The sequence below is a fragment of the Rattus norvegicus genome, chromosome 20 (genome assembly GCF_036323735.1).
Source record: "Rattus norvegicus strain BN/NHsdMcwi chromosome 20, GRCr8, whole genome shotgun sequence".
Lineage (NCBI taxonomy): Eukaryota > Metazoa > Chordata > Mammalia > Rodentia > Muridae > Rattus > Rattus norvegicus.
Window position 1 is genome coordinate 51163674 of NC_086038.1, and position 17748 is coordinate 51181421.

The 17748-nt window shown below is 40.3% G+C and overlaps 1 long non-coding RNA gene across 3 annotated transcripts; it reads right to left on the reverse strand.

The window, feature by feature from the left end:
- Positions 1 to 10754: 10754 nt before the first annotated feature.
- Positions 10755 to 14746, reverse strand: LOC102546775 (uncharacterized). Of its 3 annotated transcripts, none has more exons than XR_362323.5 (4): positions 14596 to 14746; positions 14385 to 14486; positions 11869 to 12026; positions 10755 to 10997 (listed from the first exon to the last, which is right to left on the reverse strand). It is a non-coding gene; the product is annotated as an uncharacterized LOC102546775 (long non-coding RNA). The 3 variants fall into 3 exon arrangements; XR_010060760.1 differs by having other exon boundaries at positions 11869 to 11963; positions 14596 to 14736; XR_005497755.2 differs by having other exon boundaries at positions 11857 to 12026; positions 14596 to 14736.
- Positions 14747 to 17748: the final 3002 nt, after the last annotated feature.

Consider the following 17748-nt stretch of genomic DNA (forward strand, 5'->3'; position numbering starts at 1 on the left):
TTCTCTTAGGGTCTGTATGACATCAGTCCAGGATCTTCTGGCCTTCATAGTTTCTGGCGAGAAGTCTGGTGTGATTCTGATAGGTCTGCCTTTATATGTTACTTGACCTTTTTCCCTTACTGCTTTTAATATTCTTTCTTTATTTTGTGCGTTTGGTGTTTTGACAATTATGTGACGGGAGGTGTCTCTTCTGGTCCAATCTATTTGGAGTTCTGTAGGCTTCTTGTATGTCTATGGGTATCTCTTTTTTTAGGTTAGGGAAGTTTTCTTCTATGATTTTGTTGAAGATATTTACTGGTCCTTTGAGCTGGGAGTCTTCACTCTCTTCTATACCTATTATCCTTAGGTTTGATCTTCTCATTGAGTCCTGGATTTCCTGTATGTTTTGGACCAGTAGCTTTTTCCGCTTTACATTATCTTTGACAGTTGAGTCAATGATTTCTATGGAATCTTCTGCTCCTGAGATTCTCTCTTCCATCTCTTGTATTCTGTTGGTGAAGCTTGTATCTACAGCTCCTTGTCTCTTCTTTTGGTTTTCTATATCAAGGGTTGTTTCCATGTGTTCTTTCTTGATTGCTTCTATTTCCATTTTTAATTCCTTCAACTGTTTGATTGTGTTTTCCTGGAATTCTTTCAGGGATTTTTGTGTCTCCTCTCTATGGGCTTCTACTTGTTTATTTATGTTTTCCTGGAATTCTTTCAGGGATTTTTGTGTCTCCTCTCTATGGGCTTCTACTTGTTTATTTATGTTTTCCTGGAATTCTTTCAGGGATTTTTGCGATTCTTTCAGGCATTTTTGCGATTCCTCTCTGTAGGCTTCTACTTGTTCTCTAAGGGAGTTCTTCACGTCTTTCTTGAAGTCCTCCAGCATCATGATCAAAAATGATTTTGAAACTAGATCTTGCTTTTCTGGTGTGTTTGGATATTCCATGTTTGTTTTGATGGGAGAATTGGGCTCCGATGGTGCCATGTAGTCTTGGTTTCTGTTGCTTGGGTTCCTGCGCTTGCCTCTCGCCATCAGATTATCTCCAGTGTTACTTTGTTCTGCTATTTCTGACAGTGGCTAGACTGTCCTATAAGCCTGTGTGTCAGGAGTGCTGTAGACCTGTTTTCCTCTCTTTCAGTCAGTTATGGGGACAGAGTGTCCTGCTTTCTGGCGTGTAGTTTTTCCTCTCTACAGGTCTTCAGCTGTTCCTGTGGGCCTGTGTCTTGAGTTCACCAGGCAGCTTTCTTGCAGCAGAAAATTTGGTCTTACCTGTGGTCCCGAGGCTCAAGTTCGCTCGTGGGGTGCTGCCCACGGGCTCTCTGCAGCGGCAGCAATCAGGAAGACTTGTGCTGCCGTTTCCGGGAGCTTCAGTGCACCAGGGTTCCAGATGGTCTTTGGCTTTTTCCTCTGGCGTCTGAGATGTGTGTGCAGAGAGCAGTCTCTTCTGGTTTCCCAGGCTTGTCTGCCTCTCTGAAGGTTCAGCTCTCCCTCCCATGGGATTTTGGTGCAGAGAACTGTTTATCCGGTCTGTTTCCTTCAGGTTCTGGTGGTGTCTCAGGCACAGGGGTCCTGCCGCTCCTGGGCCCTCCCCCACGGGAGCCCAGAGGCCTTATACAGTTTCCTCTTGGGCCAGGGATGTGGGCAGGGGTGAGCAGTGTTGGTGGTCTCTTCCACTCTGCAGCCTCAGGAGTGCCCACCTGACCAGGCGGTTGGGTCTCTCTCTCACAGGGTCTGGGGGCAGAGAGCTGCTGCGGGCCAGGATCCGCGGGTGTGGGACTTCCGGTAAACACAGAACGTGCCCGGTCCTAGAGGAATTCTGCTTCCGTGTGTCCCAAGCTCACCAGGCAGCTTTCTTGCAGCAGAAAAGTTGGTCTTACCTGTGGTCCCGGGGCTCAAGTTCGCTCGTGGGGTGCTGCCCACGGGCTCTCTGCAGCGGCAGCAACCAGGAAGACCTGTGCCGCCGTTTCCGGGAGCTTCAGTGCACCAGGGTTCCAGATGGTCTTTGGCTTTTTCCTCTGGCGTCCGAGATGTGTGTGCAGAGAGCAGTCTCTTCTGGTTTCCCAGGCTTGTCTGCCTCTCTGAAGGTTCAGCTCTCCCTTCCACGGGATTTGGGTGCAGAGAACTGTTTATCCGGTCTGTTTCCCTCAGGTTCTGGCGGTGTCTCAGGCAGGGGTCCTGCTGCTCCTGGGCCCTCCCCCACGGGAGCCCAGAGGCCTTATACAGTTTCCTCTTGGGCCAGGGATGTGGGCAGGGGTGAGCAGTGTTGGTGATCTCTTCTGCTCTGCAGCCTCAGGAGTGCCCACCTGACCAGGCGGTTGGGTCTCTTTCTCACAGGGTCTGGGGGCAGAGAGTCTTTATCTATTCTTTTGTTGAGGGACATATAGGTTATTTCTAATTTCTTGCCATTGTGAATAGAGCAGCAGTGAACATGGTTGTGTCTCTATGGTTGGATGCAGCATCCTTTGGGTATATGCCCAAGAGTAGTATAACTTGATCTTGAGGGAGATTGATTCTCAATTTTCTGAGGAACTGACATATTAATTTCAGCTGTACATGTATTAAAGCGGCTGTACATGTATGCATTCCCACTAACAATAGAGGACTGTGAGAATTTTGGTTTCTTTAAAAACACAAAAATGTCATGGAATTTGTTTTTGTTTTAATCCCAGATGTGGGATATGAACTGATTCAGATTGTCCACAACAGCTAACTATGATTTGTCACGTTATGGAAGAGGCATGATTTTGTCATCTAAAGGTAGTTCACATTTGGAATATTGGGGACTTTTCACAGGATATATAAATGCTGGAGTCCTGAGAGGCGGCTGCCGCCCTTGCCCTTGCTACTGCTACCTCCTCCTGTTGCTGTTGCTGTTGCTGGGTGCTGGGTGCTGGGTGCTGGGTGCTGGGTGCTGGGTGCTGGGTGCTGGGTGCTGGGTGCTGGCTGCTGGCTGCTGGGTGCTGGCTGCTGGCTGCTGGCTGCTGGGTGCTGGGTGCTGGCTGCTGGCTGCTGGCTGCTGGCTGCTGGCTGCTGGCTGCTGGCTGGCTGCTGGCTGCTGGCTGCTGGCTGCTGGCTGGCTGCTGCTCCATGCTGTTTCTTAAGTAGAAGAAATGGGATTTGCATCAAGAAACTTAATGACCCTAACCAGCAGAAAGTAGTCCAAGGCTACATATGCCACTTGTCTACTCTATTACCTAATGTTAGGGAATTGAAAGTGTGAAGAAGGGTGGTGGGGAATAAAGAAGCCAACACCTGTTTACAAAGGACTGTTCCCCTTGGCCCACAACCTTGCTAGCATGAACTGTCCCGTGTGTTATCAGTCTTAGCCATTTCACAGGTGAAAAATGGAATTTCAGAGTAGCGTTTCCCTGATGGCTAAGCATGCTAAATATTTCTTTAAGGGCTTCTCAGCCATTTGAGATTTTGCTGTAGGTAATTCCCTGTTTAAATCTGTATGCCATTCGTAATTGGGCTGAATTTTTTTTTTAATGTTTAGATTCTTGAGTTCTTTATATATTTTGCATGTTAGTCCTTTATCGTATGTGGATTAGCTAGAAAACTTTTCCCATTCTGTAGGTTGCCATATTTGTGTAACTGATGTGTCTTTTACCACACAGAATCTTTTCAGTTTCAAGAGATCACAATTTTAAATTGTTGATCTTAGTGCGTGTGTGTTGGTGTCTTTTCAGAAAGTTGTCTCCTGGGCCAGTACATTCAAGGCTATACCCCACTTTTATTCTATCATGTTCAGTGTATGTGTTTTTATGTTGAGATCTTTGATCACCTTGTATTTGAGTTTTGTATGGGGTGGTAAGAATTATTCTACATGCAGGCATACAGTTTGAAGAGAAGCATTTGTTGAAGAAGCTGTCATTTTTCCCCCCAGTATGTATTTTTGGCTTCTTTATAGAAAATCAGGTGTCCATAGATGTAGGTATTCATGTCTGGGTCTTCAGACGTGATGGAAAGAAATCAAAGCAATTCCACTAAAATTAGGAACAAGACAAGTTTGTACCCTCTCCCTATTCCATCAATCTGTTTGCCTTTTTGCAATATCATGCCATTTTTATTATGATAGCTTTGTGATGCAATTTAAAATCAGAGATTGTGAAACCTCCAGCAACTCTTTTATTGTTAAAGAATGTTTAGCTATTCTTCTGTTGTTGTTGATTTTTTTTGTATAAAGTTAAGAATAATCATTTCAAGGTCTGTCAATAATTGTGTTGGAATTGCACTGAATCTGTAGATTGCTTTTGGTAGGGTGACCATTTTACCATGTTAATCTTACTGATCCATGAACATGGGAGTTATTTAAATCTTCTGATAGTTTTCTCAATTTTTTTTCTTCAAAGATTTGAAAGGCTTATCATACAAGTCCCTTGCTTGGTTAGAGTTACTCAAAAATATTTTATATTATTTGAGACTATTATGAAAGATGTTGTCTCCCTGATTTCTTTCTTAGCCTGTCATTTGTTTATAGGAGGGCTACTGATTTTTGTGAGTTAATCTTGTATACAACCACTTTCTTGAAAGTGTTTATCAGCCTTAGGAACTGTAATGGATATTTTAGGGTCATTTACATATACTATTATGTCATTTGCAAATAAGGATACGTTGACTTCTTCCACTTCAATTCTATCCCCTTGATCTCCTTCAGTTGTCTTCTTTCTCTAGCTAAAATTTCAAATACGACATTGATATAGATATATAGGGAGAGGGTACAACCTTGTCCTGTTCCTAATTTTAGGGGAATCGCTTTGATTTCTCTCCATTTAATTTGAAGTTGGCTATAGGCTTGCAGTAAGTTGTCTTCATTATGTTTATGTATGCCCCTTGTATTCCTAATTTCTTTCTATGAACACGATGTTAATACAGTATTAAAGTCAGATGAACACACAGCAGAAAACAGAGATGTATCACAGATGTCCTCCTCGTCCCCTGGCTCTTGCAATCTTTCTGCTCTCTCTTGCTCAGTCCTCCCCGAATCTTAGGGGGAGTAGGTGTGTGAGTAACAAAGTTGTCACTTTTTGAACTGAGCACTCCACTGTCACTTATTATGTGCACAAACACATATACATATACACATATATACACACACATCTATACATTTGCACAATACACGAATATACAAATACACATATATACATATATGCATATATATTTGCATACATATGACATTGAAAAGGAATATTGGGGGAAAGAGAGACAACCAATGGAGGGGAGGAAAAGGATCACAGTGGTTAATGGGGATAAAGACATTAATGTACATTACATAAAAACATAAAAAGCTGCATAAAAAAGCCATGTGTCATGATTATGTACTAGTAATACATTTATTTTATTTATTTATTTTTACATTTCATTTTTAATTTTACATTTTAAATGTTATCCCATTTCTCGGTTTCCCCTCCCAAAACCTGCTATACTCCCACCCCCACCCCCACACTTCTATGAGGATGCTCCCTCACACACCCAACCACTCGCTCCCACCTCCCCACCTGACATTCCCCTACACTGGGACATCGAGCCTTGAGAGGACCAAGGGCTTCTCCTCCCATTGATGCCCAACAAGGCCCTCCTCTGCTACACATGCAGATGGAGCCATAGGTCCATCCCTGTGTCCTCTTGGATGGTGGTTTAATCCCTGGGAGCTCTGAGGGGTCTGATTGGTTGATACTGTGTTCTTCTTATGGGTTAGCAAACCCTTTCAGCTCCTTCAGTCCTTTCTCTAACTCCTCCTGTTCTCAGTTCAGTGGTTGGCTGCAAGTATCTGCCTCTATATTTGTAAGGCTCTGCCAGAGCCCCTCAGCAGACAGCTATATCAGGCTCCTGTCAGCATGCACTTCTTGGCATAAACAATATTGTCTGGGTTTGGTGACTGTGTATGGGATACATACCCCCGTGGGGTAGTCTCTGAATGGACTTTCAGTCTATGCTCCACACTTTGTCTCTGTTTTCCTCCTGTGAGCATTTTGTCCCCCCTTCTAAGATGATCTGAAGTATCCCCACTTTGGTCTTCCTTCCTCTTGAGCTTCATGAGCTTGGTTATTCCAAGCTTTTGGGCTAATATCCGGTTATCAGTGAGTACATACCATGCGTGTTCTTTTGTGATCGGGTTACCTCACTCAAAATGATATTTTCAAGTTCCATCCATTTGACTAAGACTTTCATGAAGTCATTGTTTTTTAATAACTGAGTAGTACTCCATTATGTAAATGTACCATATCTTCTCTATCCATTCCTCTGTTGAAGGGCATCTGGGTTATTTCTAGCTTCTGGCTATTATAAATAAGGCTGCTATGAACATAGTGGAGCATGTGTCCTTGTTTTATGTTGGAGCATCTTTTGGATATATGCCTAGGAGTGGTATAGCTGGGTCCTCAGGTAGTACTATAGCCAATTTTCTTAGGAATCTCCAGACTGATTTCCAGAGAGGTTGTACCAGTTTACAATCCCATCAAAAAATGGAGGAGTGTTCCTCTTTCTCCACATCCTCACCAGTATCTGCTGTCACCTGAGTTTTTGATGTTAGCCATTCTGACTGGTGTTTGATGTTTTGATTTGCATTTTCCTGATGACTAAGGATGTTGAACATTTCCTTAGTTGTCTGTCTGCCATTTGATATTCCTCAGTTGAGAATTCTTTGTTTAGCTCTGTAGCCTACTTTTAAAAGGGGTTATTTAAGTCTCTAGAGTATAACTTAAGTATATATTGGATATTATCCCTCTATTAGATGGATTGGTAAAGATTTTCCCCCCAATCTGTTGGTTGCCGTTTTGTCCTAACCACAGTGTCCTTTGCCTTACAGAAGCTTTGCAATTTTATGAGATCCCATTTGTCGATTCTTGATCTTAGAGCATAAGCCATTGGTGTTTTGTTCAGGAAAATTTCCCCTGTGCCAATGTGTTTGAGGCTCTTGCTCACTTTCTTTTCTGTAGTTTCAGTGTATCTGGTTTCATGTGGAGGTCCTTGTTCCACTTGAACTTGATCTTTGTACTAGGTACTAGGAATGGATCGATTTGTATTCTTCTACTCCCCGACCTCCAGTTGAACCAACATCATTTGTTGAAAATGTGTCTTGTTTCCACTGTATGGTTTTAGCTCCTTTTGTCAAAGATCAAGTGACCATAGATGTGTTGGTTCATTTCTGGTCTTCAATTCTATTCCATTGTTCTATCTGCCTGTCTCTGTACCAACACCATGCAGGTTTTATGACTATTGCTCTGTAAAACTGCTTGAGTTCAGGGATAGTGATTCCCCCAGAAGTTCATTTATTGTTGAGGATAGTTTTGGCTATCTTGATTTTTTTGTTGTTATTCCCAATGGATTTGCAAGCTGCTCTCTCTCATTCTGTAAAGAATTGACTTGGGAATCTGATGGGGATTGCATTGAATCTGTAGATTGCTTTTGGCAAGATGAGCATTTTTACTATATTAATCCTGCCTATCCATGAGTATGGGAGATCTTTCCATCTTCTGAGATCTTCTTCATTTTTTTTCTTCTGAGATTTGAAGTTCTTGTCATTCGGAAATTTCACTTGTTTGGTTTGAGCCACCCCAAGGTATTTTTTATTATTTGTGACTATTGTGAAGGATGGCATCTCCCTAATTTTTTTCAGCCTCTTTATCCTATGAGTAGAGGAAGGTTACTGATCTGCTTGTGTTAATTTTATATCCACCCACTTGGCTAAAGTTGTCTATCAGCTGTAGGAGTTGTCTTGTGTGTCACTTAAGTATACTATCATATTATCTGCAAATAGTGATATTTTGACTTCTTATTTTACAATTTGTATCGCTCTGACCTCTTTTGTTGTTTAATTGCCCTGACTAGGACTTCAAGTACTATATTGCATAGGTAGGTATAGAGTGGGCTGTCTTGTCTCTTGTCTCTTGTATTCTGTTGGTAATGCTTGTGTCTATGACTCCTGATCTCTTTCCTAGGTTTTCCATCTCCAGGGTTGTCTCCCTTTGTGATTTCTTTATTGTTTCTATTTCCATTTTTAGATTCTGGATGGTTTTGTTCAATTCCTTCACCTGTTTGCTTGTGTTGTCCTGTAATTCTTTAAGGAATTTTTTTGAGTTTCCTGTTTAAGGACTTCTATCTGTTTACCTGTGTTGTCCTGTATTTCTTTCAGGGAGTTATTTATGTCCTTCTTAAAGTAGTCTAACATCATCATGAGATGTGATTTTAAATCAGAATCTTGCTTTTCCAGTATGTTGGACTATCCTGGACTTGCTGTGGTGGGAAAACTCGTTTCTAAAGATGCCAAGGGGCCTTGATTTTTGTTGCTTATGTTCTTGCACTTGCTTCTGACCATCTGGTTATCTTTAGTGTAGGCTGGTCTTGCTGTCTTTGAAAGTGGCTTGACCCTCCTGTAAGTCTGTGTTTCAGCACAGTTCTTTCCTGGTAGGATCTGGGCAAGGGGGTTTGTGACTCAGAGTCAGCTCTGGGCATAGACAGAAACCAGAAGGATCTTGTCTCAGAGTGCTCCTCAGCTCCCGTGTCCCTGTAATACATTTCTTAAAGTCTATGTGCCCACTACAATATTGGTTTTTCATGAAGACTAGCAAGGGTTACCATCTTTTTAGTATCATCATTGTCTATTTATATATCAGGTTTTTTTTTTTTTTTGGAGAAAGGTCTATTAAAATTTTTGTCCAATTTCAGAAAACAGGTTACTTGGGTTTTTGTTGTTGTTGAGAAGTATAAGGTCTTTGTGTGTTCTAGATATTGAACCCTCATTAGATATACGACTTACAAACATTTCCTCTCATTCTATATGCTATCTTCTCAATTGTTACTTTGGTTGTGTAGAACTTTTTATGTTTGATGGAATCAATTTGCCTAATTTTCTGTCTTTTCAGTTTCCTATAAAAACATGTTGCTAAATACAATCCCATGAAGGTTTTGCATGCTTCCTTGTATAAAATTTAAAATATTGGGTTTCATGTGTATTCTGTAATTGAATTAATTCAATGAAATGGTCCAAGCTGATTATGTACATGGATATTCAATATTTCCAACACCACATATTGAAGAGAAAAAGGCCGGGTTTTGTTTTCTTGTTGTTTTGCTTGTTTGGTTGATTTTTGTTCTTAACCTTACAGTGTCATCTTTGAGCATTTGCTGAGGACTGTCCAGCTCTATTCAGGTAGGCTAATTTTCTGGCTTTTTTCTGCCATGTTGTCTATATTTCTGTCTATAGTAACATGGCCTCGATTATTGTAGGGGCTATGGACTGGGTATTTTTATCTTGCCATGGTCATGTGTTGAAGCCCTTACCTCTAGTGTGATTGTTAGAGACAGGATCTGTGTGGAGGTTATAACGCCTGAATGAGTTATCAAAGATGGCACTCTAAACCAGACATGGATGACACTCCTGTAAGAAGAATGTTTTGTTTTCCAAATATAAACATTGAAAAAATTGTTGAAATCCCAGGGAAGGATATGACTGGCTTCAGGTCAGGCAGAGGGTTTTGACCAGGACATGAGTGTCTGGCACCTTGACCTTAGGTGTCTCAGACTCTGGAACTGTAAGCAAGTCAGTGCCTATCACTTGATATGACTATCTTTTGTGGTATTTTGTCTTATCAGTTCAATCTGTTCAGGACCATGACTAGAAGCCAGGGAAAGTGTGGCCTGCAGCTTTATTTATTTATCTGTCTTAAAATTTCTTTGCAACTCAGAGTCCTTTGTGATTCTAGGAGAACCTTAGTATGATTCTCATATTTCTACCCAAACCATGTCATTGGTACTTTGGTAGAAATGGCACCGACTCTGTAGCTCTTTCCATGCTGAGCATTTCAACAGAATTCAGTCTTTCCGTCTATGAACCTAGGATACTTTCCCATTCATTAATGTCCACTTCAGCTTATTTCAGCAATGTTTTGTAGTCTTACAGGTATAATCCTGTTACATTTAAGTTAAATATGCAGTTTCCTTTCTTTTTGATGGTAATGTAAGTGGGATTTTTTTATGGTTCATTTTGAAGCTATTTTATTGTTAACTTTTAAAATGCAATTGTTTCGTTTGCTAATACTATGTCTTACGACATTGATGTTTTTATTTGTTAGCTATTATAATGTGTATATGAGACCTTGAGGTTCCTCTATGCATGGGACCATGCTATTTGTGAACAGAGAACATTTTGATTTTATCTCTTTCAGTATGAATATGATCTTTCTTTTTCTTGCTAAGTATCTCATCTAGAATATTCAGCACAATGTTGACTTAAAATGGCAGTCAGGGGCATCTTCACATTGTTTATGATCTTAGGACCTCAGGTCATTATCATACTTCCTTTCCTTCCTTCTGTTTGTGTGTGTGTGTGTTTGTGTGTGTGTGTGTGTTTACTAGCAACAAAGCTACAGCAGGCTATAGCTTTTAAAGCTGGAAAAAGAGTCCTTGAATAAAGTCAAGGAGAGGATTCTACCTGAGATTTTTCAGAATGCGACAAGATCTTGGCCAAAATCTTGATAGAAGTGTAGGGAGATGGTGATGAACTTCTAACTCACAGAACTCTGTGAGGATAATTTGTATTGTCACCAAAGTTTGGGGCAAGTTGTTGTATAAGTTAAGGAAATGAATAAGTTTTTGCCCGTCTTCATATTGGCAGTTTTTCTTCAAATGAGCAGACTTGGGTAAAGGAGAATCCCATGTCACAATTCTCTACACTTTTCAAAATTCCATGTATACCCATCTATGCATTACCTACTCAGCTGAGGAGTACTTAATCCCGCCTCATATGACGTTCCAGTAAGGGCCAGGCTAATGAGGTGAGACATTTATTCTTTATCAGACTCTGAAAAGAATGAGATTTCACTATAGTTAGTGGCTTGCCCAAGATAACATGAATAACCTTTCCATTCAAACTCAAGGCTGTTTCCAATAAGATGCTTAGAAGAACAGATGATTAATTTAGTTGGATATCAGTTTTGCTGTACTTCAGAATTCCATTCCATTTTGTAACATAACTCTGGCTAAGCTGCTTTGCTTTTAATGTCTATATCTCCTGCAAAATAAAAAAACATGAATAAGTAGGTGATGGAAGGAGTGAGACATGAGCAATGCTCTCTGACATGTCTTGGGAAATGCTTATAAACAAACGATATGACTGAACCCATTATTGTAGAGACAGGGTATTCAGGACTTGCCTTCCTTTTTTTTTAAAGATTTATTTATTTACTTAATGTATATAAGCACACTGTAGCTGTCTTCAGACACACCCAACCCCATTACAGATGGTTGTGAGTCACGATGTGGTTGCTGGGAATTGAACTCAGGACCTCGGGAAGAGCAGTTGGTGCTCTTAACCGCTGAGCCATCTCTCCAGCCCGGTGCCTTCCTTTTAATGAGCATGATATTTAGTAAATAACCATTACTAGGTAGTGGTGTCAGAGCTATTGAGTACATGGAATAGTTAATAGTGGCAGACAGGCTCTGGTTATAGGGAATGCTGACCTCAAGTATCGTATGCTCATTATCTCGTTTACTGAGAAGTTATTCTGCCTTGCTACAATTCCACAGATGTTTCACAGATGTCATTAAGGATATATTTCTATTGCTTGTTATTAAGCTAACTTCTGTGCACTATGGCATTTTACCATAGCATATTAATGAGAACATTATAGAATTGTAAATAAATATGTTTGTGGCAATCAAGATGAAGAGCATATCTATAAAAATGGTTATAAAATTCTAATTAACATTTTAACAACAAAAAGCATGCTGCTTGGATACCACATGTCTGAGTTAGTAGATAAAATGAAGAATTCTCAAGCGAGTTGAAGAGTGAATGAAACTCTGTCATCAATATTTAATGGGATGTTCCAGATTTTAGCACCATTTGAAAGGCAGGAAAGAGGGGTTACCATAGAAATCACCTTGACAGGAAACTTCATAAGATGTAACACGAACTATCCTTCAGACAGTCTTGTAGGGGTTAGTGAGATGTCCAACTACTGTTTCCGTGTAATCTCTTGACAGTGGAGGAAAAACGATAATGCATTTATGTAGGAGTAGCCATGTTTGGCTAATATATCTGAAAATTACAAGAATGGCATAGAAGTTCTAAAGGCAAGTATAGTCTTATTGCTTTATATCATAATTACTCTTCGATAATGCCATGAATGCTAATATTATTTATAGGTTTAACAAAGCATCCATCGCAGCCTTGCTATGCGAAGGCATGGCAACCTCAGTAATGCTCCTACTATTTAAATTTAATGTGCTATTTTGCATTTTAGTGACAATGTTCTTTTGTGTCTTGGCTCTGGCATATTTAAACACTGTATTTCAGTGACCTGAACTAGACACATCCCCAGACACATTTTTTTTTACCATTTTTTATTATTATTACAAAAAGGAGAAATTTTAATCCTTGAAAAAAATCACTCATACATAGTCATCTTTATTCCACAGCAAGAACACAGTCATTAAGCTGCAAGGAGATCACATTTATTACATGGCCTCTTTCAATAAAAGGAGGTGGTGGTGCAGATTCCCTTGCCCATTAAAACAGGGAGAATTGCAACATGGGTTTCAAAGGATTTTGAAAAATCATTATCTGTCAAACTAAGGAGAAAAAAGGAAACAGTTGTAGGCATGTTAATGTTAAAAACATACAATTATCTGAGAAAGTAATAAAAAGCCTGGCACAATCTTTATTACTTAAAGTGATTTGACAGTGTTTAAATTGCATAAAGTGTGTTTTAATCAGACAAATATAAACTCAGGGAAAGTCCTCAAATTTCACTTTGTGATCAGTTAGTAGGGAAGGAGGAAAAGAAAATTGGGAATAAAGGAGAGAAAGGAGAAGCGAACCCCAAGAGAAAGGAGCAAATACAGGAAGATTTGTCTAGGGAGAAACGGGACGTGGGAGGATTGCAAATGAAGGACGAGAATACCCATCCCCTTAAACTACTTTCTGGACTTAAAATAAGATGGCTTCACCCTCCAGAGATTAAAACGAAAACAAAGACAACAAACAAACAAACACCCAAGACGAGATTGAAAGAAGCAGTCCTGTCCCTTTTCGTACCAGTGCACTCTGCTTGTGTGTCACGCCCCTGCACAAGCCTTGGTTTTTATAGTTACAACTGTGCCTCCAGCCCCTCTCAGTGTGCCATGGACTCCCACCTCACTGTGTTAATATTTGCAATTTAAAGCACAAAGACTTGAGATTCCCAGGAAAGGACCATAAAGCTGACTAACCTGCAGACACAGAGGAGTTTTAGTAAACCCCTCCCTGAAACCCATAATGAGCAGCCAGAAGAACAGAAGGCCTGGAGATCCGAAGAAGACACAGAGAGCATGTTTTATATGTTTTAATAAATATGGAGGGAGGCTTGAATCCACCGCAGACAATGAACATTGTTTCAGGGTTCACGCAAGTTATCTTCCAAAATTGCCCTTGTGCAGGAATATAGTGGGAATAGGTGAGGAATTAGTAAAATTGAAATATTCTCCTCCTCCCCATTATGCAGGATGCTTGCTTTGAGGAGAAGCTGACAAACTTGTGTTGTCGGTAGAAAATTCATTATACATCAAGAGGTATTGATAACTCATTAATTTCTATAATTGTATACAAAGCCTCAGGGGATGAGATTCAGACAGCACTCAAAGGACAGCAGTGGTTCAGATTTCCATATTATGACATCACTTGGTAGGGAAGAAGGAAAAGAAAATTGGAAATAAAAGAAGAAAAGGAGAAGTGAACATCAAGAGAAACGAACAAATACAGGAAGATTTGTCTAGGGAGAAATGGGAGTATTTAAATACAATTCAGTTACTAAATTAAAAAAAAGCATAAGAACAACAAAGAGAATTAGGAACTGAGAGGTAAGAATGCTAGAGAAGTTGGAAATTAATTGTGGGAAAATCACCTCCAAAGAAATATCGCTAACAGAGTTGATGCTAATTGAGAAAGAATAATGACACAGTCAAACGTGTTCTCAATATAATTGAAGGGTAAGTGACATAGGCTCAAGTAAACGTGTCATTTGTAGAATGAAAGATAGCTTTAAACTCAAATATAAGATATTACTGGATGTTCAACAACCAAAAGAACTTTCAATAATCATTCTTTCCATACAATTTTTAACTCAGAAGAAATGTAAAAACATTTAGGATTACAAAGTATGGGGACTCAAGGGGAAGTTGGAAAAAAAGAAGAAATACAAAAGGTGTTGAAACTCTCATCCACATGACTTTTTATGAAGGCTTGTTCATTATTACGTTATTATCATTATTATGATTACTTAGTAATATAAGTATAGGAAAATCGTATGCAAGTGTCTCATAGTACACACAAGGAAAACTACTAAATGGCTATTGCTATTCCATTGGTTGACTCACAGAAAAAGAACAATAAGACCCAATTGCTGAAAACACCACACACCTCAGACACAGGAATTTGAAGAATCAATGAACGGAGCTCAAACTTGCACGGAAGTCTCTTTACTGAGGACTAGTCCTCACAAGACTGGAGAGAACCACGAAGCTGCAAGGAAGGAAAGCAATCAATAGTCTTAGCCAGCTATAATGCTTTTGAAGCAACAGACTTGATCAGGATGACAAGATATTCCTAAAGGCATAATAGTGACACTTACCCTGTGGCCATCCGATTGCCATCTACTTGGACCTTGGGCCCACTCAATAAGAGTGAGTTCATCAGCACTGTAAACTTAATACGTACCTGTGGCTGGTCAGACCATGGAACTTAGAGGAGAACCTACCACTGCCACTGCCACTGCCCAAAGCAGTGGTTCAGATTTCCATATTATGACATCACTTGGGAAGAAGGAAAGCATTATAATGTTTAACTGCACTCTAAACATACCTTGGTATCCAGAGGTCCGTGTAGCTCCCACCCTTATCAGAGAAGCTTTCTCTTATCTCCCTTTTTCTCTTCAGTTGTAGGCCAGTATAGAAAGCTACAGCTAATCAAAATGTAGAAAACTGACTGTGGGGTGCCCATCCTCACTTAATACATCTACAATAGAATCAATACTTAAGGCCCAGAGGTGGCAGAGAGAGTGTAAGGATCAATGGACCAGAATGGGATGCAGGTTGAGAGATAGTATCTTCTCAAAACCAGACTAAACCCAATCCAACCCAACCCAACCTAACCAAAACCAACCAACCAGCCAACCAACCAACCAACCAGCCAACCAACCAACCAACCAACCAACCAACCAACCAAACAACCAAACAACCAACCAACCAACCAAACAACCAACCAACCAAACAAACAAACAAAAAATCCAGGGAGAGTGTGGGAGCCAGGAGACAGGTGAATATGGTCAAAATACATTGTCTGGAAAATTTAAATAATAAAAATACTATATTAAAAAAGCTACCAAATACACAAATGCATTTTTCTATGTTAATGTTATATTTAGTTCACTACAATTCAAAGAGAAGATTGGCAAAAAGAGTAACCCCTTACAGGTAAGAAACAAGATGAGGCCACTCAAAATTAAGTTTTACTTTGGTAGGAAGAGTTGACTAACATATAAAGAATGGTGTGTCATGATGGTATAGTTTTCCTTTTTTGAATGTAAAAATGGGTAATATATTAAAAGCCCTAAAGGAACATCTAGTTAAAAATATATGTAAACATTTGTCTCTACTAGCTGTAAAAATCCTGTACGAAAATGCCTTCGAAGGGGAAATAGAACACAGGACCACAATGCCACAGCCCACAAGACAGAAGTGCTTGAGGAAGACATCAGCGAAGGTTTAGAAGCACAAAAATAAGGGAATGTGTGGTTCTTGAGTTCCACGTGATACAGCAGAAATGTGAACCTGTAGGAAGGGAAGCATGCTAATCTAAGGAGATGCTCTTTGAAAATTCAGAAATTGGGCTTGCTTGCTCTGGGTGAAGCCAAGAAAACTGGTTCAAGCATTACTCCAGAAGGAAAGCCATGCGTCACCTCCCTTGCTCCACACAGCATCGTACTGCTGGGAGAATGTCACACAGAGGGGGACTGATTCAGAGCGGTGGAAGCAGAGCTGCTTTTTAATAATAGATGCTGACCAGCGTATCTGAAAAGTAAGGCATAGTTAAACATGGCCTCCATGTGTGAGGCTCTTAGTTCTTGCCCCTCCCGTCGCTTAAGAATTACTGTCAGTCAGGATTACTTCCCTCAGACTACTGATGTAGAAGTTGGCAACTGTGTGTGTGTGTGCGTGTGCATGTGTGTGCATGTGTGTGTGCATGTGTGTGTGCATGTGTGTGTTTTCCTTGTGAATGTGTGTATTTGCCTGTATGTGTGTAAATTTGCATGTGCATTTGCTTGTGCATGTGTGTGTGTGCGTGTATGTGTGTGTGTGTGTGTGTGTGTGTATGCACATGTGTCTAACATTCAGGCACCTGTGCACATTCATGTGCATTCTGTGCTTACAACACAGCACATTAAATATGTTTATTGAACAGCAGACTAAGGTGAACAGTATGATGCAATAGTTGGCAGATTAAGAACTTTTGTGGCAAAATATATTAAGTAGTTAAAATGATTCTTAAAAAAGTTAAAGGGAAATATTAATTTATTCCTAAAACAGACAAATACTCAGTGTGCACTAAGTGCAAGTTTGTTAAACTCTGCTTACTGTTGCTTTTTGAAGTGTGATTGATTGACCTGGTCTTGGAGGGAAAACTGGGAAACTCAATGTACCCATAATACAATATCACTTTGCTTCTCTTAAGAGCATAGCATAAATGGGGAAAAATTGCAAACTTTTACATGTTTTAAAAAAAACAGCTAGAAATGCAGACTTATTTATTCCTATGAAAGCGATTGAACCAAAATAACTGATATTTTTAAGCACGGTAATAATCCTTATGTTCAACTGACACTGGTTTCAACTCAAATTAATGGCAAACGTGACCAAATTGTCATCTTACAGGTATTGAAGAGAACTTCCAAATGTATTCTACTGCATCTTATGCTGAGAAGTCCCCAAACCCCAACTACAGATACAGAAGGAATGAAGGACAGACACACGGACACAGATTTTAAGTGTTTTCTATGGCATGCGTGGATTCCCCTGTGTGTCACCGATATCAGTTACTTAAATACTGCTATGGAATCTGTTGTTAAGGGAAGCCATCGTCTTTACACTCCCTTCATCCACTGAAGCACTTCTCTGTTCCCATGACAGCCTCTTTAGACATACCCAGAAACCTTGGCTCTTCCCTTTCCTGCACTCCATTTTTCTTCATTTAGATCAGTGTTCTTTCCCCATATGACTACTGGATACTCAACCTAGCAGTGGCACTTTTCCTGCTTGATAACTCTTCTTAAAAATGTTTACCACCCCTATCCTGGCACTAAGTCTTTGTGAGTCTAGGTGCTTCCTCTCCCACTGAAGCCAGACAAGGCACCCCTAAGAGGGAGGGATGGGGAATGATTGTGGGAGGGGTGATTGGAAAGGGGACAGTGGGCAAGATGTAAAGCCAGGGCTGATTATGAGAAAAAATTCCTTCTAAAGATAAAACATCTTTTCCATTAGAAAAATAAAAAGACCCTAAATGAGTGATTCCTGATGGGAGTTTTCCCCCAAGCTGAAGGTGGCTGCTTTCTCACTTCTTTACTTTCTCACTTGGCTAATCTAGTGGGGAGGGAGAGGCAAAGAGGACAGAGGAAAGAGAGGGAAGGGAGCTAGATAGCTCCTAAGAAGACAGGGATAGAGGAAGAGGGAGGGGGGAGGGGAAGCAAAGAGGGGAAGGGAGAGACAGATTGAGTTCTGATATCCGTTTA